The following is a 23,172-nucleotide window of genomic DNA, read 5'->3' as shown; positions in this document are numbered from 1 at the left end:
CCGCCGCAGCCCAGAGGGTATCAGCCGCGCGCTCCCGCCGCGCCGCTACATTTGCATACAAGGCGGGCTGGGAGCTGGCACGCGCCTCTTAAAGGGCCCGCCTGGACAAAGGCGGTGCCGGAGTGCTCTTTGTCTCGCGGTCCCCCACGCCCTTCCTGCAGCTGCTGCTGAAGAGACTCAAGAGGGAGGGGAACGGAACCCACCTCCTGCTCTTCCCGTGCGTGTCTTCTCCCAGCATCTCAAGGTCCGGGGCGGCGGCGGGCGTGGGAGGGTGCGGAGCCGCCTCTCTGATTCCCTTGAGCGGCCGGCGGGCACCTCCAGCCCAGCCTCACGTCGCACTTAATCCTTCTCTTAGACCTCACTGCACTTTGGTCCACTCCAGTCAGAACCCAGGAGTCACTTCCCCCTCTCCCTCGGCCCCCACATCCGATAATTGCCTTAGTCTTTGTGAGCCTACGTCCTAAATATTTCTCACATTTGACGCTACTCTCCATTCTCATTGTCAACACCGTGGTTCAAATCCTGACTCTGCCGTTTCCGAGCCTTGAAATCTTGTTTTTTACGCTTTACGATGAGGCTCTTGATACTCACCGTGTAGGTTTCAGTCAGGGTTAAATGAGATAGTACATGCAGAATCGAGTTTTTTTTTTTTTTTTTTTTTTTTTTTTTTTTTTTTTTTTTTTAGACAGAGTCTTGCTCTGTCGCCCATGCTGGAGTGCAGTGGCGCGATATCTGCTGACTGCAACCTCTGCCTCCCTGGTTCAGGCAATTCTTCTGCCTTAGCCTCCCAAGTAGCTGAGACTGCAGGCGCGCGCCACCACACCCGGCTAATTTTTGTATTTTTAGTAGAAACGAGGTTTCACCGTGTTAGCCAGGATGGTCTCGATCTCCTGACCTTGTGATCTGCCCACCTCAGCCTCCCAAAGTGCTGGGATTACAGGCGTGAACCACCGCGCCCGGCCCCGAGTCTGTTTTAGTCAGTGTTAGTCATGATGTTTCGAGAAGCATTCGCTAAATGAGCTACATTTATTGTCATTAGGATTTCTTCCCTCGCAAGACCTATAAGCAATTTTAGTCAACTTGTAGCTCCATTGCTTAGCACAGTGCTTGGCATCTATTAGTATTCAATTAATTGAATGAATTAGTAGATATTTCATTAATAGCTAGTCACAGAGCTTAAGTCAAGTGGGAGGAGACAGGAACAAAATTAGTAAATTCTGTGGTATGTTAGAAAGGAATGATTGGTGTGGAGGAAAAACAGGAAAGGGATGGGGTTGCAGTTTTAAATAGGGCGGGCAGAGTAGGCTTCAGAGTTGACTTGAGTAAACACATGAAGGAAATGAGTGAGTCAGTTGTGAGATTTCTGGAGAAAGGGGGCATTCCAGGCAGAGGGAATAGTTAGTGCAAGAGCCCTCGGGCAAGAGGATGTATTTGTTTATTTTATTTTACTTTTTATTTTATTTTAGTTTTTTGAGATGGAGGCTCATTCTGTTGCCCAGGCTTGAGTACGGGGGAGCAATCTTGGCTTACTGCAGCCTCCGCTTCCTGGGTTCAAGCAATTCTGCCTCAGTCTCCTGCATAGCTGAGATTACAGGCATGTGCCACCATGCCCGGCTAATTTTTGTTTATTTGTTTTTTGTTTTGAGACTGAAGTTTCCTCTCTGTTGCCCAGGCTGGAGTGCAGTGGTGCAATCTTGGCCAACTGCATCCTCCACCTCCTGGGTTCAAGCGTTTCTTCTGCCTCAGCCTCCCAAGTAGTTGGGAATACAGGTGCCTGTCACCATGCCCGGCCAAGAGGTAGGTATTTGTATTTTTTAGGAGGCAGGGTTTCACCATGTTGGCCTGGCTGGTCTGGAACTCCTGACTTCAAATGATCCACCCACTTCAGCCTCCCAAAATGCTGGGATTACAAGTGTGCGCCGCCGTGCCTGGCCTAATTTTTTAGTAGAAACTGGGTTTCATCTTTTTGGCCAGGCTGATCTTGAACTCCTGACCTCAAGTGACCTGCCCACCTTGGCCTCCCAAAGTGCTGGGATTACAGGCATGAGCCACTGCACCCAGCCAAGTGGGTGGGTTTAAGAAATAACAAGGAGCCCAGTGTGGCATAGGCATAGATATAGGAGTAGGACATGAAAAGGGATAGATCATTTAGGGCTGTGTGGCTTTTACTTTGAATGAGATACAGAGCTACTGTGTGGTGCGAATAAACTGCCAGAGGCACCAGGGTGGAAGCAGGGAGACCAGGCAGGAGGCTGTGGCAATGATCTTAGCAAGAGATGTTGATGGTTTGCACAAGGTTGGGGGAGATGGTGGGACATGCATGGTTGAATTCTGGATTTGAAGGTAAAGTCTACAGGATCTGTCGGGATGAGTCAGGTGGCTCATGCTGTAATCCCAGCACTTTGGGAGGCTGAGGTGAGGAGATTGCTTGAGCCCCGGAGTTCAAGACCAGCCTGGGCAATAAAGTGAGACTCTGTCTCTATAAAAAAAAAATTTTAATGAGCCAGGTGTGGTGGCGTGTGCCTGTAGTCCCAGCTACTTGGGAGGCTGAGGTGTGAGGATCACTTCAGTCCTGGGAAGTTGAGGCTTCAGTGAGCCATGATAGTGCCCTTGCACTTGAGCCTGGGCAATGTAGCAAGACCCCATCTCAAAAAAAAAAAAAAAAAAAAAAACAGGACCTGTTGACAAAATGGATAGGTGTGTGTGAGAAAGAGAAAAGGATGACTCCAAGGTATTTAGCCTGCGCAAATGGAAATATGGAGTCCAATTCAATGGATATATATATATATATATATATATTTTATAGATGGGGTTTCACCATGTTGGTCAGGCTGGTCTTGAACTCCCGACCTCAGGTGATCTGCCTGCCTTGGCCTCCAAAGTGCTTGGATTAGAGGCGTAAGCCACCACATCCAGCCAGGATGTATATTTTTAAATTATGACAGATTTTACACCAAGTCAGTCCTTCCCTTCAAGGGGAAAAGTGACCCAGGGGTGGAAAATGACTATCCCTGGCTCAACAAGTAAAGAAGAAACGAGGACTGGGATTTCTTTTTTCCATCCATAGAAATTCTGATAGAGGCTGAGCAAAGTGGCTCATGCCTGTAATCTCAACACTGTGGGAGACTGAGGTGGGAGGTTCACTTGAGCCCAGGAATTTGAGACCAGCCCGAGTAACATAGGGAGACCCTGTCTCTACAAAAAATTAGCCAGGGATGGTGGGTGCCTGCCTGTAGTCCTAGTTATTAGGGAGGCTAAGGGGAAATAAATCACTTGAGCCCAGGAGTTTGAGATGACAGTGAGACGACTGCGCCACTGCATTCATTTTGGGTGACAGAGTGTGACCCTGTTTCCAAAAAAAAAAAAAAAAAAGGTAGGGAGTAAGTCCACCTGTATGGATTACCATGAATGTGACCCACCCATTACTTGTGGCTGCAGCCCACCTTGTAGTGGTGGACTCCTCATTTTGCCTGCTCCACAGCTATTCTTCCTCCTTCTGGTAAGAACACTGATTTTTACAGACAAGTTAAATGAAAAAAAAAAAAGTTAAAAAAAGAACACTGATTTTTTTCCTTGGGGAACTACTATTCCTCTGAGTCTCTCAGTCCATGTGGTTTGGTGGGGTTGCCTTATTTTGCATTTCCTTTGCGGGCAGAAGACACAGGCTGGGCAAATCAAAGGATTCCAATATCCCTGCCTCCTCAGGCTAGTCACTGGTTGGGGTTGTTGCAGGGTGGAAGGGGATTAGTGACCTGTCGGCCCAACTGAGATGCAATCCTAGGATCTTTGATAGAACTATCGGGAAGGAAATTTTTATTCCCCTCTGGGTTGGCTAAACAAGTAAGTTATACACTTGGAGGTCTTGGTGGCCATTTTGCCATCTTTTGGGAATAATTTAGCTGACAATGAAGGAAACGCAGAAGAATTAAGAAACGCCTGGCTGCAGTGGCTTATGCCAGTAATCCCAGTGCTTTGGGAGGTGGAGGCAGGAGAATCACTTGAGCCCAGGAATTCAAGATCCATCTCTACAAAAATTTTTAAAAATTAGCTGGGCATGGTGGTACATGCCTGTAGTCCCAACTATTCAGGAGGCTGAGGCTGGAAGATTCCTTGAGCCCAAGCGTTTGAGGCTGCAGTCTGGCCTGGGCAACAGAGACTTTGTCTCAAAAGGGAAAAAAAAGGTCAAGAGATCAGTAGACATTTCTTTCTTTTTTGAGACAGAGTTTTGCTTTGTCACCCAGGCTCGAGTGCAGTTGTGTGTTCATGGCTCACTGCAGCCTCTACCTTTTGGGCTCAAGTGATCCTCCCACCTCAGCCCCCAGAGTTTCTGGGACTACAGGTGCACACCGCAACACCCAGCTAGTTTTGTTTTTTTTTTTTTGAGATGGCATTTTGCTCTGGTTGTCCAGGCTGAAGTGCAATGGCGTGATCTCGGCTGACCACAACCTCTGTCTCCTGGGTTCAAGCGATTCTTTCGCCTCAGCCTCCTGAATAATTGCGATAACAGGCATGTGCCACCACGCCCGGCTAATTTTGTACTTTTAGTAGAGACAGTGTTTCTCCATGTTGGTCAGGCTGGTCTCAAACTCCTGACCTCTGGTGATCTGCCCGCCTCAGCCTCCAAAACTGCTGGGATTACAGGCATGAGCCACCATGCCCAGCTTACACCCAACTAATTAAAAAAACATTTTTTTTTCTTTGTAGATACAGGCTCTACATTGCCCAGGCTGATCTTGAACTCAGGCGCAAGTCATCCTTCTGCCTTGGCCTCCCAAAATGCTGAATTACAGGTGTGAGCGACCATGCCCAGCCAAGACTTTCTTGATGGCATCAATTGAATCCTGGATCCAAACATACCTGAAGGTTTTATGAATTTTTCTGTTGCAGAAAGCCAATTTGTGCCTGGTGTTTGACAACTGCAACTTACATAATCTAGAATCTACAAATTCTATTCTAGAATCTACCTGAAACACCTAGGGTTTTTGTCCTTTTCAAATCTGCCTCCTACAGGTTCCCTGGAGAAAATATTTATCTTTTATTTTGTAAAAAAAAAAAAATATATATATATATATATTTTTTGAGACAGAGTTTCGCTCGTTACCCAGGCTGGAGTGCAATGGCGTGATCTCGGCTCACCGTGACCTCCGCCTCCTGGGTTCAGGCAGTTCTCCTGCCTCAGCCTCCTGAGTAGCTGGGATTACAGGCATGCACCACCATGCCCAGCTAATTTTTTGTATTTTTAGTAGAGACGGGGTTTCACCATGTTGACCAGGATGGTCTCGATCTCTTGACCTCGTGATCCACTCACCTCGGCCTCCCAAAGTGCTGATTACAGGCTTGAGCCATCGTGCCCGGCCAGTAAAAAATATTTTATATCCCACATACAATCATTCCCAATGCCTGGAGAAAATAAGATGGCAGGATTTTGGCTAGGCTGTCTTTCAGACCTGTGGCCACACGTCTGAGCTATTTTGTAACTTTGAAACCCTGACTTCCCTTCTCTGAGCCTTCATTTCCTGATAAACTTGCTATCTATTGGCCCTTCTAGGAGTCTTACTTAGGTTTTTCAGGAAATGCCACTGACTCTAAGCCAGTCCTGACATTGGGTGTTGGGAACTTAGATCTCCTCTTTGGTCATGTTATTCTGGGAACATGGCCAAGAGTTGGCAAATCTGTCCTGTTTTTTAGAGAGACAGCCTCACTCGATCACCCAGGCTGGAATGCAGTGGTGTAATCATTGCTCACTTCAGCCTCCAACTCTTGGGCTCAGTTATCCTCCTACCTAAGCCTCCTGAGTAGCTAGGACTATAGATAGGTACACACTACCATGCCTGGCTTAAAAAAAAAAAAAAATTTACCAGTACAGTGGCTCACATCTGTAATCCTAGCACTTTGAGAGACCAAGGTGGGCAGATCATGAGTTCGAGACCAGCCTGGCCAATATAGTGAAACCCCATCTCTACTAAAAAAAAAAAAAAAATTACCCAAGCATGGCAGTGTGCACCTGTAATTCCAGCTACTCAGGGGGCTGAGGGAGGAGAATTGCATGAACCCACGAGGCAGAGGTTTCAGTGAGCCGAAATTGCACCATTGCACTCCAGCCTGGGTGACAGTGCAAGACTCCATCTCAGAAAAAAGAAAAAAAGTGTTTTTTGTTTTTTTTGTAGAGACAGGGTCTCACTACATTACCCAGGCTGGTCTTTAACTCCTGGGCTCAAATGATCCTCTTGCCTGGGCTTCCCAAATCACTGGATTTACAAAATTGAGCCATCACACCTGGCCCAAATCTGTCCTATGAATCAGAAATTTTTTTTTTTTTTTTTTGAGACGGACTTTTGCTGGTCGCCTAGGCTGGAGTGTAATGGCACGATGTTGGCTCACTGCAACCTCTGCCTCCCGGGTTCAAGCGATTCTCCTGCCTTACCCTCTCGAGTAGCTGGAATTATAGGCACCTGCCACCACACCTGGCTAATTTCCGTATTTTTACTAGAGCTGGGATTTTGCCATGTTGGCCAGGCTGGTCTCAAACTCCTGAACCTTAAGTGATCCACCCGCCTTGACCTCCCAAAGTCGAGGATTACAAATGCTGGGATTAAACGTGTCAGCCACTGTGCCCAGCCTTAAATCAGCAGTTTTCAACCCAGATTGTGCAGACCTCTGGTGGTGGTACACAGAAGTGATGGAACTACAGGATAAAACACAATGCAGCTTTCTGGTATGTCAGTTTTATTCAACAGAAATATAAGGGAGAATTTTAAATATCAAAACGCAGTCATTAAGGACACCTTCTCTGGAGCCAGACTTTCTAGCTCTATCACCTACTGGCTGCATATTAGCAAGTTACTTAACCTCTTTGCGTTTCACTTTCCTCTGTGTAAAGCCTTATGGGTTTGAAAGTCTATGTAAAGTATTTAGGTTAGTACCTGGCATATATTCAGTGCTGTTGAAGCATTAGCTATTATCATTAAAACATGAAAAAAAAATATATATATAGAAAAAAAGAAATATAAAACATGGATATATTGTGAAGTACAAAGTAAAGTAATGTGGGCTGGGCATGGTGGCTCACGTCTGTAATCCCAGCACTTAGGGAGGCCAAGGCAGACAAATCGCTTGAGGCCAGGAGTTCCAGACCAGCCTGACCAACATGGTGAAACCCCACCTCAACTAAAAATACAAAAATTAGCCACGTATGGTGTCATACACCTGTAATCCTAGCTACTCAGGAGGCTGAGGCAGGAGAATCACGTGAACCTAGGAAATGGAGGTTGCAGTGAGCTGAGATTGCATCACTGCACTCCAGCCTGGTCAACAGAGTGAGACCCTGTGACAAAAACAAGCCGGGTGCAGCGGCTCATGCCTATAATCCCAGCACTTTGGGAGGCTGAGGCGGGTGGATCACTTGAGGTTGGAAGTTCGAGACCAGCCTGACCATCATGGAGAAACTCCCATCTCTACTAAAAATACAAAATTAGCCAGGTGTGGTGGTGCATGTCTGTAATCGCAGCTACTCAGGAGGCTGAGGCAGGACAATCACTTGAACCCGGGAGGCGGAGGTTGCGTTGAATTGAGATGGTGCCATTGCACTCTAGCCTGGGCAATGAGGGCAAAACTCCGTCTCAACCACAAACTAATGTGAATTTTGAAGTCACCTGCAGCGCTGTCCCAGGCCACCAGGGATTTGCTTTCACCTCTTGCCAGCAAGAATACTTACATCTGATTTTCAGTACCAGAGAATCCAGGTGTCTTCAAGTTTTCTGGGCCATTCTCACTCCATGTATACATTAGTCTCCCCACACACACCCTCCCACCTCTCATGGTAATCACCTCACCCCCATCCTCATCCAGACATTTGTCTTCCCACATCTTATATTTATTACAAATACATGCAAACTATAGAAAACTCAGAAAGTACCGTATTTCTTTAAAAGGATTTTGACAGGTAATGTATTTAAGGTAATTAAGATAGAGGGACTGTCAAGAAGTAGGCTATGTTCCAGAAAGATGAGTCCAGTTTGGCTTGAGAGCAACCGAAGAGGAGGTTGGAAAAACAGGCTCAATTCAGATCACTTGATGATCCTAAATGTTACACAGTAAATAATTTGGACTTGACGACTCTCTAAGCTTGTTTCATCTGTAAAATTAGGAAAATTACTGTTGTGAGGATTAATGGAGAGAAGCAAACACATGGGAGAGAGATCCTATGTGACAAATGAGTGGATGTTATTAGGAGTTGGAGACACAGATTCCTTTCCTTGGTGTAAACTATCCCCACCTCTCAGGGTGACCTGAAATTCAGTCTCTCATTTATCTTATTTTTCTGCAATGCACATCTTAACCACCAGAGAGAGCCTGATACAAAGGAATCTGAACTCCAAGTACAACACAGAAATTAAGCTGGGCATGGCTGGACAGAAGATGTGGAATCCTGGATACAATTGCAGTGATTCTCCATGGTAGGGTAGGGAATGGATCCCAGTGCACCCTCTATGGGCTGCCTTAGACCCACCCCAAGGAGAAGGGGTGGGGCATGCTGCCACAACCGAATTTAGCAAGTAGCCATCGATGTAAGGTCTCCAGGAAGGAGGTGAGGTGGGTAAGGATGGGGGCCAGATCTAGTTTGGGGGCCTGAATTTCTATATCTCAAGTGAAAAAGACTCGTAACTCTGCTTATAGCCACCAGGCTCAACTCCTTCTGTGGCTACCCCATGCCAGGCCAGGTCATCATCTATCTAGACCTGGGAACTTTAGAAAAAAGAACAGGGGCTGCATTGTGAGGAAGGGGAGAGAATGGCATATCTGGGAGTTGTCTTTAGGGTGACATCCACATGGCATCAAGGCCTCCTAAGCCTAAGCCTGTCTATCAGAAAGGGCAGTGGGACCTAGCTTCTCCAATCATGATTCAGTAGCCTTGCATCTCAGTATTTTTACAAAACCTCCTTTGTTTTCTTGGATTTCTGTTCCGGGTGTTAAAATGAAAGCCTAGGGACATTGAACAGTTTACCTAAAATTGAACAGCTGCAGCCAAGGGCAAAAGTGGGCCTGTAAGCAACAGGAGTGGCTCAAAGGGGCGGAGAAAGGGAAGGCAGGTAGGCAGAGCAACAGCCTGCTTGTCAGAGCTGCAAGCACTGGCTCTTGGCCAGGCTTCATACCCGCTCCTCCAGGGCCAGCTCTACTGCCAGGCCCCAGGCTGCCAGCCCCACCTCCACACTCCCACCCCAGTCCCCTGAGAGCCCATCACCTTGGCAACAGCCAGAGAAAGGCCCAGCTAAAATACTTATGGCTCAAAACAGCCTAGAGGCTTGGGAGCGGGGTAAGAGGGAAGGGCTGATGTCATCCCTTCTCAGCTTTCAGGGGAGGTGATGGACATACAGGGCAGCTGGGTGGGTGGGCCAAGCCCACTGGATCAGGTCTCTCAAAGGAAGAGCCCAAGAGCCATAAGTGTTAGGAGGAGGATGAAGGCTGTGACAGGTGACAGGACTGGATAAGACCCACAAGCCTGGGAAAAAAGGAGGAGGGAAACTTAAGGGTTGAGCAGTATTGTTCCTAGACCCCGTGCCAGGCATTTCAAACACATCATTTGCTATGCAGATCCCATTCAGTGGGTAGCAATTCTTATCTTACTTAGATGGAGTAAACAGGCCCTACTGCTCTTCTTAAAGCAAGAAGCAAAAAAAAAAAAAAAAAAAAAAAAAGTTAAAACAGATGTTGGCTGGGCGCGGTGGCTCAAGCCTGTAATCCCAGCACTTTGGGAGGCCGAGGCAGGTGGTGGATCACGAGGTCAAGAGATCGAGACCATCCTGGTCAACATGGTGAAACCCCGTCTCTACTAAAAATACAAAAAATTAGCTGGGCATGGTGGTGTGTGCCTGTAATCCCAGCTACTCAGGAGGCTGAGGCAGGAGAACTGCCTGAACCCAGGAGGCGGAGGTTGCGGTGAGCCGAGATCGTGCCATTGCACTCCAGCCTGGGTAACAAGAGTGAAACTCCGTCTCAAAAAAAAAAAAGTTAAAACAGGCTCTGGAAATATACAAGTGATGAACTGGGTTTTGAATTCAGACCTATGTGGCTTCAGCCTGGTAAATAAGCTTTCCTATAAAATTCTGTGGCTCCCAAGTAGAAATCCTAGTGGAGTGAGGGTACCTGTCTAGGAACCTAATAGTGACTCAGGTTCTGTGCCTCCATTTATGTCTGATGAGGATGCAATCTGATTCCTTAATTCCCTACCCCAAACTCCTCCCTTGTCAGTCCTGGACTCAGAGCATCCAATGTAAACACACGGTGACAAACTCATTGAGGCTGGCCTTTGACTTTTACTAGTTTTAGCACTTAAAGTCCCATATCCCAGAAACTGTCTTGGGTAAACCTAGATGATCTGTCATCACAGATTAACCCCTCATCCGAACATAATACTTTAATATTTCAAAGCCCTTGTGGCTGTGAAAAATACAAAGAGGTCAAAAACACAGACCATGAAGTCTGATCGTATAGGTCTTTTTCTAACCATAGACAAGTTTTTTATCTCTTGAGTCTCAATTTTTCTCATTTTCCTGGTACATATTAAGAAATCAGTAAATTATTAACTCTTATTTGTAGAAATCAGCAATGAAGAGAGAAACAGGCTGAGAGATTAGTTTGCCCAGTTTAAATCAACTGATTTAAAGGAATCCCTTTCCATTATACTTCTGTTCCTGCTGAGGATGAATCTAAGCTCACTAGAATGCCCCAGGCACACTTAAAATGCAGACAGGCTCTTTCCTCTCTCCAAACTCAGTCTTCCCCTTGTTCCTTTGTTAGAATAACCAGAAGGCATTAGGGAAGAGTACAGTATCAGAGGTCCCTAGCCTCTCAGGAAGCTGAATATATATCAACCTAGGAATAGGCCAGAGGAAACCAGAAGCCTATTAAAGGCTGACTTTCCAATCCTTCAGGAGAAAATGTTAGAACAAATAGCTGGCCTAGTACAGCTGGAAGGAAAGTGGGAGCTAGACAGGGGCACTTTGGCTCTCTCCCAAAGCTGATAGAAGCTACTAGAATGGGACCATTCATCACTTGACCAAACCTTTATTGAGCTCCTCAGGGGTAGATACTTGTTGGGGAGAAATATAGTACAGAGATGGAATAGAAAAAGCTCTACCCTTCATAAGCTTTTTGGACAAGGTAAGGAAGAGAAAAACAGGTTCAGATGTTAAATAACTTGTCCAAATTAACTGAATCTTCTCACTTGGCTTTCCTCAGCCTTTTATGTAGGAGACAGTGATCACCCTCTCTTGGGAGCCCTCTGGAAGTATTCAAGGACTCCCAGGCTGACACCCATAAGGCAGGTGTGGTGGTGGAAAACAGAAAATGGTGGTAGGGTGTTTCAGCCAATACTATGGGAAGCTAAAGGGAAGCAAACAACTGTGAATGGCACAGTAGGGGTGCCAGTTCATTCTGATCTAGGAGGCCATGCTAGGGATACCATTAGTCCCTTCAACTCTTGAAGTCTTGAACAGTTTAACTGTTAGCATCACAGTCCCCTGCAGCCCTGAGGACTCCATTCTGGGCCTAAAGACTCTTAAGGGATCCTGACTGGCTTTCTGTGGGTAAATCAGACAGATCAAGAAGTGGAGTGAAAGAAAACTGCTGATCTCCTCTCCTGGGTTTCTCTGTGTTCAGCAAATGCCCTCAGGCCAGCCTTTATACAGTAGGTAGCTCTCCAGGTTTCCGGAGTCCTTTGACAGCTGCAAAGACACAAGATAGAAAATTAAGAAAGCTCCCCTAACGGGGCTTCCCAGCCTCCCACCTTGCCAGGCTGCTTCCCTTACAATCTTCCCATCCCACAGCATAACTCTAGTTGTTTCATTCAGTACACAGGTTTCTTGGGTACACAGATAGGTAGAAAACAGAAGTCCACGGCCTATGAATTCTTTTTGTTGTCAGTCAGGTAATGAAAATGCAGTCTCACATCCAGTACCTCCTGTCCTTGGTCATACCTCAGCTGAGTGATCCAGGGAAGAATCAATAAAACCTTTGTGGGGGGCCTATCCAAGCTTTGGAGCCTCCAGCTAAACAAAGGGGAAAATGCTTTCTGCTCTCGCAGAGATGTGAAAAAGATGAACAAAAATCTTTAAAGTCTTTTGGAAGAATGGAAGTCAGAACAGGCATCTTCTTATCACTATTATTAGTAACTCAATGTTAGGCTCAAAGGGCCATGGATGTATGAACGGTTCATCCCAGCACCAAATAGTCAGGGTGGACTAGAGGAGACATATTTTAAATCTGGGATACAGGGAAGGAGCTTGATCTCATGCTAAAACCTATGGCAATGCTCTTTTTTTTTTTAAAGATGGGGTCTTGCTTTGTCACTCAGGTTAGGGTACAGTGGCACTAACATGGCTCACTTCAGCCTTGATCTCCTGGGCTGAAGTGATCCTCCAACCTCAGCCTTTAAGTAGGATCACAGGCACACAGCAACATGCCTGGCTAAGTTTTAAATTTTTGTCTCTGTATGTTGCCCAGACTGTTCTCAAACTTCTATGATCCTCTTAATGGGCTCCCAAAGTGCTAGGATTACAGGTGTGAGCCACCACGCCTGGCCAGTGCTTCCTTTCTTTTAAATGGCACTACCATCCCCTAGTTGTTCCAGTCAGTAACCTGAAACCTTAATATGTTCATCCTACTTCCTAAAAGTTTTTTTTCTTTTTTTGAGACAAAGTCTCACTCTTGTCACCCAGGCTGGAGTGCAATGGTGCCATCTCAGCTCACTGCAACCTCTGACTCCCAGGTTCAAGTGATTCTCCTGCTTCAGCCTCTCCCAATAGCTAGGATTACAGGAGCCTGCCACCGTGCCCGCTAATTTTTGTATTTTTAGTAGAGCTAGTTGTTTCACCATGTTGGCCAGGCTGGTCTCATGACAGGTAATCCACCTGCCTCGGCCTTCCAAAGTTCTGAGATTACAGGCATGAGCCACCAAGCCTGGCTGAAAGTTCTTTTTTCTCAGATGGAGTATCACTCTTGTTCAGGCTGGAGTACAGTGGCGCAATCCTGGTTCACTACACCCTCCGCCTCCTCAGTTCCAGTGATTCTCCTGCCTCAGCCTCCCAAGTAGCTGGGATTACAGGCATGTGCCACCATGCCTGGCTATGTTTGTATTTTTAGTAGAGAAGGGGCTTCACCATGTTGGCTGGGCTGGTTATAAACTCCTGACCTCAGGTGATCTGCCTGCCTCAGTCTCCCAAAGTGCTAGGATTACAGGCATGAACCACGCTCCTGGCCAAAATTCTTGAATTCATTTACTTCTCTACATTTTCAGTATTACTCTACTATAGACCTTTTTTGTTATTGCTGAGACAGTCTCACTCTGACACTCAGGCAGCAGTGCAGTGGCACAATCTCGGCTCACTGCAACCTCTGCCTCCTGGGCTCAAGCAATCTTTCTGCTTTTGCCTTCCGAATTAGCTGGGATTACAGGTGCATGCTACCACGCCCAGCTAGACCTTTCTTATTTCTTGTCTAGACTAGCAAGTTTCCTAACAGATCTCCATAACCATTCTCCAAATCAGACATTGAATAATTTCATTTTGCACACCCCCCTCCTCCTATTCAGTTGTCTTCAGTAAGTAGGACGTCAAGACTGCCATTTTTTTTAAGACAGCCATTTGTTAAGAGAATTTCCTCATATCCTATTCCTTTCACCTGCCCTATTAATCAGAAACCAAAACTCTATGAAACTTTGCTTTTTTTTTTTATCCTGATAGTTCTTAGCATGAAGAAACTTTGCTTTTTAAGGTCAGCCAGAGGCCAGGTGTGATGGTTCATGCCTGTAATCCCAGCACTTTGGGAGACCAAGACGGGCGGGTCATCTGAGGTCAGAAGTTTGACACTAGCCTGACCAAGATGGAGAAACCCTTTCTTCACTAAAATTACAAAATTAGCTGGGCATGGTGGCGCATGCCTGTAGTCCCAGCTACTCAGAGACGGAGGCAGGAGAATCGCTTGAACCCAAGAGGTGGAGGATGTGGTAAACCGAGATTGAGCCATTGCAGTCCAGCCTAGACAACAAAAGCAAAACTCCATCTTAAAAAAAAAAAAAAAGCCAGGTGCAGTGGCTGTCATACCTATAATCCTAGAACTTTTGGATGCCGAGGTAGGAGGACTGCTTGAGGCCAGAAGTTCAAGACCAGCCTGGGCAGCACAGTGATACCCTGCCTCTACAAAAAATTAAAAAATTAGTTGGGCATGGTGGCACATGCCTACAGTCCCAGCTGCTCTGGAGACTGAGGTGAGAGGATGGCTTGAGGCCAGGAGGTAGAGGCTGCAGTGAGCTATGATCACACCATTGCACTCCACCCTGGGTGTCAGAGTGAGGTCCCATCTCTTAAGAAAAAAAAAAAAAAAATATTAAGGCCGAGCTAGGCATGGTGGCTCACATCTATAATCCCAAACACTTTGGGAGGTTAACACAGGAGGATCAATTTTGCCCAGGAGTTTGAAACCAGCCTAGGCAACAGAGTGAGATCTTGTCTCTACAAAAAATAGAAAAAATTAGCAACCTGCCTATAGTCCCAGTTACTTGGGAGACTGAGGTGGAAGATCTCTTGAGCCTGGGAAGTCAAGGGTATAATGAACCATCTTTTTTTTTTTTTGACACGGGAGTTTCACTCTGTTGCCAGGCTGGATTGCAGTGGTGCTATCTTGGCTCACCACAACCTCTGCCTCCCGGGTTCAAGTAATTTTCCTGCCTCAGCTTCCTGAGTAGCTGGGTCTACAGGTGAATAACACCATGCCCAGCTAATTTTTTTTTTTTTGAAACAGAGTTTCGCTCTCGCTACCCAGGCTGGAGTGCAATGGTGTGATCTCGGCTCACCGCAACCTCCGCCTCCTGGGTTCAGGCAATTCTCCTGCCTCAGCCTCCCGAGTAGCTGGGACTACAGGCATGCGCCACCATGCCCAGCTAATTTTTTGTATTTTTAGTAGAGACGGGGTTTCACCATGTTGGCCAGGATAGTCTTGATCTCTTAACCTTGGGATCTCCCCGCCCTGGCATCCCAAATTGCTGGGATTATAGGCATGAGCCACAGTGCGTGGCCAAGCCATCTTCTTGATATTGTGCTCCAGTCTGGATGACAAAACAAGACCCTATCTCAAAAATAAAAATAAATAAGGTCCAGGTTCTTACCTGGCCTTCAACCTACTTCAGTCCTATCCTCTGCCTATAATGTGCTACTCTATGTCCTTTCCCCAAGCCCTCTGCCTAGCTAAGTCTTCCTTTAGATGTTAACTTAAACATCATTTCCTCAAGGAAAACCACACTATTAGGTTGCATACCCTCATAGCACCCTGTTCTTTTCTTTATAAAACTTTACACAATTCAAATTTTTTATGTTACTTGAGCTTATCTGTTCAGTGTCTGTTTCTACAAATAGACCATAAGCTCCAAGAAGCCAGGGACCATTTTATATTGTTCACCAGCCACTGGATCCCCAGTGTCTAGGATATAGTAGGTGTTCTAGTATACAATAAATAGTGAACGTATTTTAAAAAAGAATGAAAGGAGATATTTTGTACTGATTTCTGGAGAGACGCTTATAAAGAATCACATCAGAACATAAGGTATTTCTGTTTCTCAAAGGCAGATGCAGAATTTGTTTGCTACATTTCAACGCCAGAGAGCCTGAGAGATGAGGAGCAACTATCTTATACCTAAAGCTAGGCAATGAATAGGAACCATGAAGGCTGCTGGACTTAGAAGATCCCTGGGAATAATTAGCCCAGTATCTGAGCCCAAACTCTTCTATCTCAAGTTTTCACACACACATCACAGTGCCTAGAAGAAAGAGACTGGCTACCCTAAGGTGGGCACCAGAGGTTGACAAGGGAACGGCCAATTCTGGCATCTTAATGCAATATAGATCAGAAATAGCACCCAAATTTCTGGCATTGTGCCTTATTTAGCTTATTAATCTGGGTTGACAGATTGGCTGGGCCTCATACTCTATCTAGAAACATCTCAAATAATCTGTCTTTTCAGGAGTCTCTTGACAACCCCCCGACCAAATATGCCCTGGAAGTGGCAAGGCCTGCTTAAAGCAAGATGCTCCCCAAGGTCTAAGGAAGCATGGGGTTAGCTTGTATACATGAGTATTCCCATCTGCCCATTCCCTGGCTGAGATGCAAAGACAATGACCACAGTACAGGCTAGCAATGAGAGGTACACTTACAGCTGAGAGGCTAGTTTGAATCTGTTATTAAGGAATGCCAAGAAGCTAAACCTCAGCAGCACAGCTATGAAATTCACATTCCTTTCAGATACATGTCTCTCTCCTTTTAGAAAAGAGAGCTGTATACAAAAGCAGAAAGTACATTCAAAACAAACAAAAAGCAGAGAGAGCTGCAGTTTGCAGAACACTAGATGAGACTGCATCCTCAGCTTCAGAGCCAGAAGACAACAGAGTAGAAGACCTCCAGCCCTGGGACTGGAAAATGGATTCTACAGGTCAGTGAGCATTATTGCCCATTAACTCCCCAAAAGGGTTGAGTCTCCTGCTTGAATGTAGCCTCCTTGGGAGCCCAGGGCAGCAATCAGGCTACAATAGAATTAGGGTGCAGTGCCCACCACAGGCTTGTGCTCCTAAGAGGCCTTGAAGAGCCAGGCCAATTTTCTAGGCCAGGAAACAAAAGAACGGGTAGTTAAGGCAGTGCAGTACACTTCCTCCCCTCCCCTCCAGCAGCTGCTGTCTCAGACAGCTGTTTCCAGCCTGTCTGCTCACTGCTATTAAATATTCATCAGATGCTTGCTAGTTTTAAACATGCAACGACTATTAATCTGGGGAGCTGGAGGTACATGTGGGTCTGAAGAGAAGAGGGGAGGGCTCATAAGGATCCAAGTCTTTTTTTTTGAGACTGAGTCTTATTCTTGTCACCCAGGCTAGAGTGCAATGGCAGGAACTCGGCTCACTGCAACCTCTGCCCTCTGGGTTCAGGCAATTTTTATGCCTCAGCCTCCTGAGTAGCTGGGATTACAAATGGCCGCCACCATGACTGGCTAATTTTTGTATTTTTAGCAGAGACAGGGTTTCACCATGTTGACCAGGATGGTCTTAAACTCCTGACCTTGGGATCTACCCATCTCAGCCTCCCAAATGGATTACAGATGTGAGCCACCGTGCTCAGCCCAGGATCCAACTCTTTTTAACTTTAGGAATCTAGGAACCAAGCCAGGGGTACCAGTCCTATACACCAAATCCAGAAACTAAAGTTTAAGCTGATCTTGTGGCCACCCTAGGATCAGAGGAGACCAGCAGACAGCTAAGGAGAAGCAGAAAGACTTGTCTAAACTGCAGAAAGACTTGTCTAAACTCCATCTCTTGGACTCTATGGTTATCCTAACTTCTAGACATAAATTTACCACTTTGTATACCATGGATAATCACTGCTTCACAGGGTTGTTTATGAGGATTAAATGAGATGCTGTATAATTCAGGTGTGTCCAATCTTATGGCTTCCCTGGGCCACATTGGAAGAACTATCTTGGGCCACACGTAAGATACACTAACGACAGATAATGAGCTTAAAAAAAAATGGCAGAAAAATCTCATAATGTTTTAAGAAAGTTTATGAATTTGTGTTGGGAAAATATTCAAAGCTGTCCTGGCCATAGGATGGACAAGCTTGCTGTATATGATACTCCCAGCACAGAGTTAGCATGTAATTTAAGAGCTTAAAATGGAGGCAGGGACCTCATCCACTGAGGACTTCTAGTGGTGAAGCAAAGCCTTGCTTAACAATCCCTTAAGAGCAAAGTTTGTTTTTTTTTTTTTTTTGGGAGACAAGTGTCTTGCTCTGTTACCCAGGCTGGAGTGCAATGGCACAACCTCGACTCACTGCAACCTCTGCCTCCTGGGTTCAAGTGATTCTCCTGCGTCTGCCTCTTGAGTAGTTGTGATTATAGGTATGTGCCACCATGCCTGGCTAATTTTTGCATTTTTAGTAGAGACACGGTCTCACCATGTTGGTCAGGCTGGTCTCGAACTCCTGACATCATGACCTACCTGCCTCGCCCTCCCAAAGTGCTGGGATTACAGGTGTGAGCCACCGAGCCCAGCCAAGAGCAAAATTTCTATTAGTGAACACTCAAGAATTTTGTTTTCCATTTCACAGGGTGGGTGAAAGGAGTATGACATGAGGACATTACCTTAACACAGGGCAGTCCAGACATCTCATCCTCAACCCAAGTACCAGACAGGAGAGATGAGTCTCTTTCTGAAAAAGGTAGGAATTAAAAGGCCTTCAGGAAGGAGGCAAGGCAGGAGGATAACAAGGGGAGAGAATATCCCCTTCATTCTCCCACAAAGTAGTAGTGCCACTTTATAGAAGGCTTTCTTCCCTCATTATCCGTACCTTGCCAGCACAATGGTAAACACATAAGTCACTCTCATGCTGAAGGCATTAAATAGCTCAAACTTTAGAATAAAGTCCAAATGCCTTGACTAATGCCTAGCTTCCAAAATCAACACTAACTTATTCTTCCAATCTCTATTTATAGCTAATATTTGAGTGCTTACTAACTGTCATGTTGATTTTTTTTTTTTTTTGAGACAGTTTTGCTCTTGTTGCATGCGATGGCATGATCTTGGCTCACTGCAACCTCCCCCTCCCGAGTAGCTGGGATTATAGCCATGCACCACCACACCACCAAATTTTTTGTATTTTTAGTAGAAACTGGGTTTTTCCATGTTGGTCAGGCTGATCTTGAACTCCCAACCTCAGGTGATCCACCTGCCTTGGCTTTCCAAAATGCTGGGATTACAGGCATGAGCCATGGCACCTGGCCTGTTCAATGTTTTATATGCATTAGCTCACTCGATCTTCCTAACAATGTCATGAAGTAAATATTATCCCCATTTTATAAATAGTGAAATTGAGACTTGAAACTGAGGCAGAATTTGAAAGTAGTCTGCTTCAGCAGGGTATGGTGGCTTACACTTGTAATTCCCACCACTCTGGGAGGATGCTTGGGGCCAGGAGTTTGAATCCAGCTTGGGCAACATAGAGACTCTGTTTCTATAAAAAAAAATAAAGTCAAGTAGGCATGGTGGCCCATGCCTATAGTCCTAGCTACCTGGAAGGTTGAGGCAGGAAGACAGCTTGAGCCCAGGAGGCTGCAGTGAGCTATGATCACACTCCAGCCTGGGTGGCAAAGCAAGACATCACCTCTAATTAATTAATTAATTAAATTAGTCTGCTTAAAGCCATAATAAAGTATTATTGTGCTAAGCTATCCATTTGTCTGCCTGGCAAATTCTTGGTTATCATTTAAGATGTAACTTAAATGCTACCTGTCCCTTTTCTCTGGCATTCCCTAAGCCTTTCTCAGGCAGCTTCTCCAGGCTCCCTGGTATTCAGTTCAGCAAGAGAACATGATGATACACTATTTTAACTATTTTTTAATTTATTATTTTATAGATACATTATTTTTTGAGAGTGTCTCACTGTCACCCAAGCTGGAGTACAGTGATGTGATCACAGCTCACTGCAGCCGTGACCTCTTGGGGTCAAGTGATCTTCCTGACTCAGCCCCTTGCGTAGCTGGGACTACAGGTGTGCACCACAACTGGCTTTTTTTTCTCCTTTTTTTGTAGAGATGGGAGTCTCACTATGTTGCCCAGGCTGGTCCTAAACCCCTGGCCTCAAGTGATCCTCTAGCCTTGGAGTTTCAGGGGTGAGCCACCATGCCTGGCCTGTTTAAAATTTTCTGGTCTCTGTTTCATCATGTGTAAAAATAGGATAATAACATCTACCTCACTGGTGGAGAAAACTACATGGCACAGAATAAATACTCAATACATGTCTGAGTTCACAAAATACAGTAATAACTATGACTTTTTTTTTCAGAATGAATCTTGTATTCGATGTGTAAAGAAACCACTATGTCAGCTTAATTGACAGCTTTTTTTTTTCTTTCTTTATAGCACTTCAAGATACAATTTACAATAAGCAGTCTCTTAGGTTCAGTGAAATTTGGAATTATAGAATCAGCAAGCTTTCAGCACAGAGAATGGACTTTGCTGTAAAAAAATTTTGTTATGCACCCTGTCATAACTTGCTATGCAACCATGGTAAGTTAACTCACCTCTTCTAGTATTAGTTGCCTAATCCATAAAATTAGGGATACATAGTAGGCATTCAAATTGAGCTCTTCTCCCTTAGCCAAGCAAAGCTGCCTATTTTCCCCATCTCACTTTCCTCTTCTTTTAAATGTGGTCAAAATCAGTGGATGGGATAGATTGAGAATAAAATGAAGAAAAAAAATGAAAACGACTACTTACTAGTAGCACTGCCGCAAACAGCAGTCTCTGTAAGGTCATACAAAGTATAGGAACATATCAGAAGACAGTGAGCACATGTGTTGCCTAACACACTCTAATCTAGAAAAGATATTTGGTGGCCACAAACTCCTAGACGGTGTTAATGCCTCTCTAACTTCATTCTTAGCCTGGGACAGGAGGTGGGATTTGGTGGAAGACTGCAAACATGGGACAAACCCTGAGCCTGTATCCGTAGGTAAGGAAAGGTCAGAATATTCCCTCAGTAGTAACTGTCAGGACAAGCACCCACCCTGGTGACTCTATGGAAACTGTGGTGGAAGAAGAGCGAGCTAGGAAGAGAGGAAGTTGATGGTAGGAGATGGGCATGCTGGAGTGCAGCCTCTGAGCTTCTGGAAAACCACCTATGACCCAAGATGGCAGCTAGAACAGCCTCATTCCCACTTTAGCAGCCTGGAGTATAATACAGAAGATAAAAACATGCTTTAGGCCAGGCGGGGTGGCTCATGCCTATAATCCCAGCACTTTGGGAGGCCGAGGCGGGTGGATCATGAGGTCAAGCGATCGAGACCATCCTGGTCAACAAGGTGAAACCCTGTCTCTACTAAAAATACAAAAATTAGCTGGGCATGGTGGCGCATGCCTGTACTCCCACTCGGGAGGCTGAGGCAGGAGAATTGCTTGAACCTAGGAGACAGAGGTTGTGGTGAGCCGAGATTGGGCCACTGCACTCCAGCTTGGGTAACGAGCAAAACTCTGTCTCAAAAAAAAAAAAAAAACATGCTTTGTAGTCACCCATACCTGAGATCAAATCCTAGCTCCATCACTTACAAATTCTCAGTGATGTAAAAATAATCTGATCAGCTCTTATTACTGAACAGCTACTGCCAGAAATTATATTAACTACTTTAAGTAATAACTACTTCAAAAGGCAGTAGACCTATATACATACATCTGTGGTCAACTGATTTTTGAAAAGGGTGACAAGACCATTCAATGAAGGAAGAATAGTCTTTTCAACAAATCGTGCTGGAATAACTGGATATCCACATGTAAAAGAAATGAATTTGGGCTGGGCACGGTGGCTCACGCCTGTAATCCCAGCACTTTGGGATAATTCATAATAGCCAAGAAGAAACAATCCAAATGCCTGTCAATAGATGAATAAATGAAATGTAGCATATGCATACAATGAAATCACATTTGACAGTTAAAAAAAGAACAAAGTACTAACACATGCTACAACATGCATGCACTTTGAGAACATTATGCTAAGTGAAGAGAAGCCAGTCACAAAAGACCACTTACTGTATGATTTCATTTGCATGCAGTAAGTGGTCTTTTGTGACTGGCTAAACCCTTGGACTTAGCCTTCTGGAGGCTAAACCCTTGTCATCTTTAGTGCGTGTCCACAACAGCCAAGTCTACAGAGACAGAAGCAGAGTAGCAGCTTAGGGCAGGAGTAGATTGGTAAGAGACAGACAAAAGGCATGGGGTTTGTTTCCTTTTTGGATGATAATTTCAAATGGACTGTAGTGATGACTGAATGACTCTGTGTATATACTAAAACCCACTGAATTGTATGTACACTTTAATAAAGTGAGAGAACAGTGTGGTATATGAATTGTATCTCAATAAAGTTGTTATGGGAAATCTTCCCCAAAACTCTAGACTTCTTTGCAACTAGGACAGTTAAGTCTGCCCAACAAGAATCACTTAAAAATGCTAACATGCCCTTTAAATTTATACTAACAGAAGCTAACCAGAGGCTGCAAACTGGTAGGCTGAAAGCCACATTTGGGATGCAGCAAATATATATTATTGGGACCAATAGTATTTTTTAAAGCTGAGCAACTCCACGATTTGAGGAAGAAAAATAAATCTGAGGAAATATCAAATTACTGTATATACAATCCATATTTCTAGTTTCTCTTGAAAATCAGATCTTGCAAGTCGAACGAAAAATTTCTACCCAGGCTGGAGTGCAGTGTTGTGATCATAAATTACTGTAACCTGAAATTCCTAGACTCAAGTGATCCTCCTGCCTCTGCCTCCTGAGTAGCTAGGATAGAGGCACAAGCCATCATGCCCAGCTAATTTTTTTACTTTTTGTAGAGACAGTCTGCTATGTTGCCCAGGATGGTCTTGAACTCCTGGTCTCAAGTGATCCTCCCACCTCAGCCTCCCCAGGTGTTGGGATTACAGGCATGAGCTGCCGTGTACAGTCAAGAAAATTTTTAGAGATGGGAAAGACAGAGGAATGAAAATAATCTTCAAATATCTGAAAGGATATTGCTTCCAGGGTCCAAACCAGAGTCAATTTAAATTACTGAGGTACAGGTCTCATTCAAAATGAGAGATAGAATACTTAGAGCTGTCTCCAATGAAATGGGCTGGTTTTGGAAGTAACGTTTCCTATGACTAGTATGAAGTACTATGTTACATGCTATAACCTGGATGAACTTTGGAAATACTATGCAAATCAAAGAAGCCAATTCCAAAAAGCATGTACGATTCCATTTATATGGAATGCTCAGAATAGGCAAACCCACAGAAACAGAAAGATTAGTGGCTGCCAACAGCTGGGTAGACAGTAGAGTTGCGAGTGACTACTAGCAGATATAAGATTTCTTTTTAGAGTGATGGAAATATTCTGGAATTAAATAATGGGAATGGTTGCACAGTATAAATAGACTAAAAACTACCACATTGTACACTTTACAATGATAAATTTTATGCTATGTGAATTTTCTCTCAACATAGAAACAAAGGTAGAAAGGGACCAAATGAGATACTTATTAACTCTGTTAGGATATTATGATGCACATAGGGATAAATGTCAGCTATTATCATCAACTTCATTTGA

At 44.9% G+C, this 23,172-nt stretch overlaps 1 protein-coding gene and 1 long non-coding RNA gene across 3 annotated transcripts in view; one reads left to right on the top strand and one right to left on the bottom strand.

Moving 5' to 3' along the window:
* Positions 1-10,295: 10,295 nt before the first annotated feature.
* The window catches only part of KHDRBS1 (KH RNA binding domain containing, signal transduction associated 1), a 45,314-nt gene continuing 32,437 nt past the window's right edge, over positions 10,296-23,172 (bottom strand). The window contains exons 11-12 of one of the 2 annotated variants that reach the window (XR_004745871.2): positions 18,176-18,243; positions 10,296-11,723 (exon numbers count right to left, since the gene is read on the bottom strand). The gene's annotated coding sequence lies outside the window, so the exon portion shown is untranslated. The remainder of the gene's footprint in view (positions 11,724-18,175; positions 18,244-23,172) is intronic. The other variant, XR_621669.3, reaches the window with a different exon arrangement.
* On the top strand, positions 16,348-20,089 carry LOC144576965 (uncharacterized). Its single transcript, XR_013519906.1, has 3 exons — positions 16,348-16,477; positions 18,142-18,252; positions 19,953-20,089. It is a non-coding gene; the product is annotated as an uncharacterized LOC144576965 (long non-coding RNA).

Source organism: Callithrix jacchus, chromosome 7 (assembly GCF_049354715.1).
Source record: "Callithrix jacchus isolate 240 chromosome 7, calJac240_pri, whole genome shotgun sequence".
In the NCBI taxonomy this organism is placed as follows: domain Eukaryota; kingdom Metazoa; phylum Chordata; class Mammalia; order Primates; family Cebidae; genus Callithrix; species Callithrix jacchus.
The sequence above is the reverse complement of the archived record's forward strand: the minus strand, read 5'-3'. Positions and strand labels throughout refer to the sequence as shown.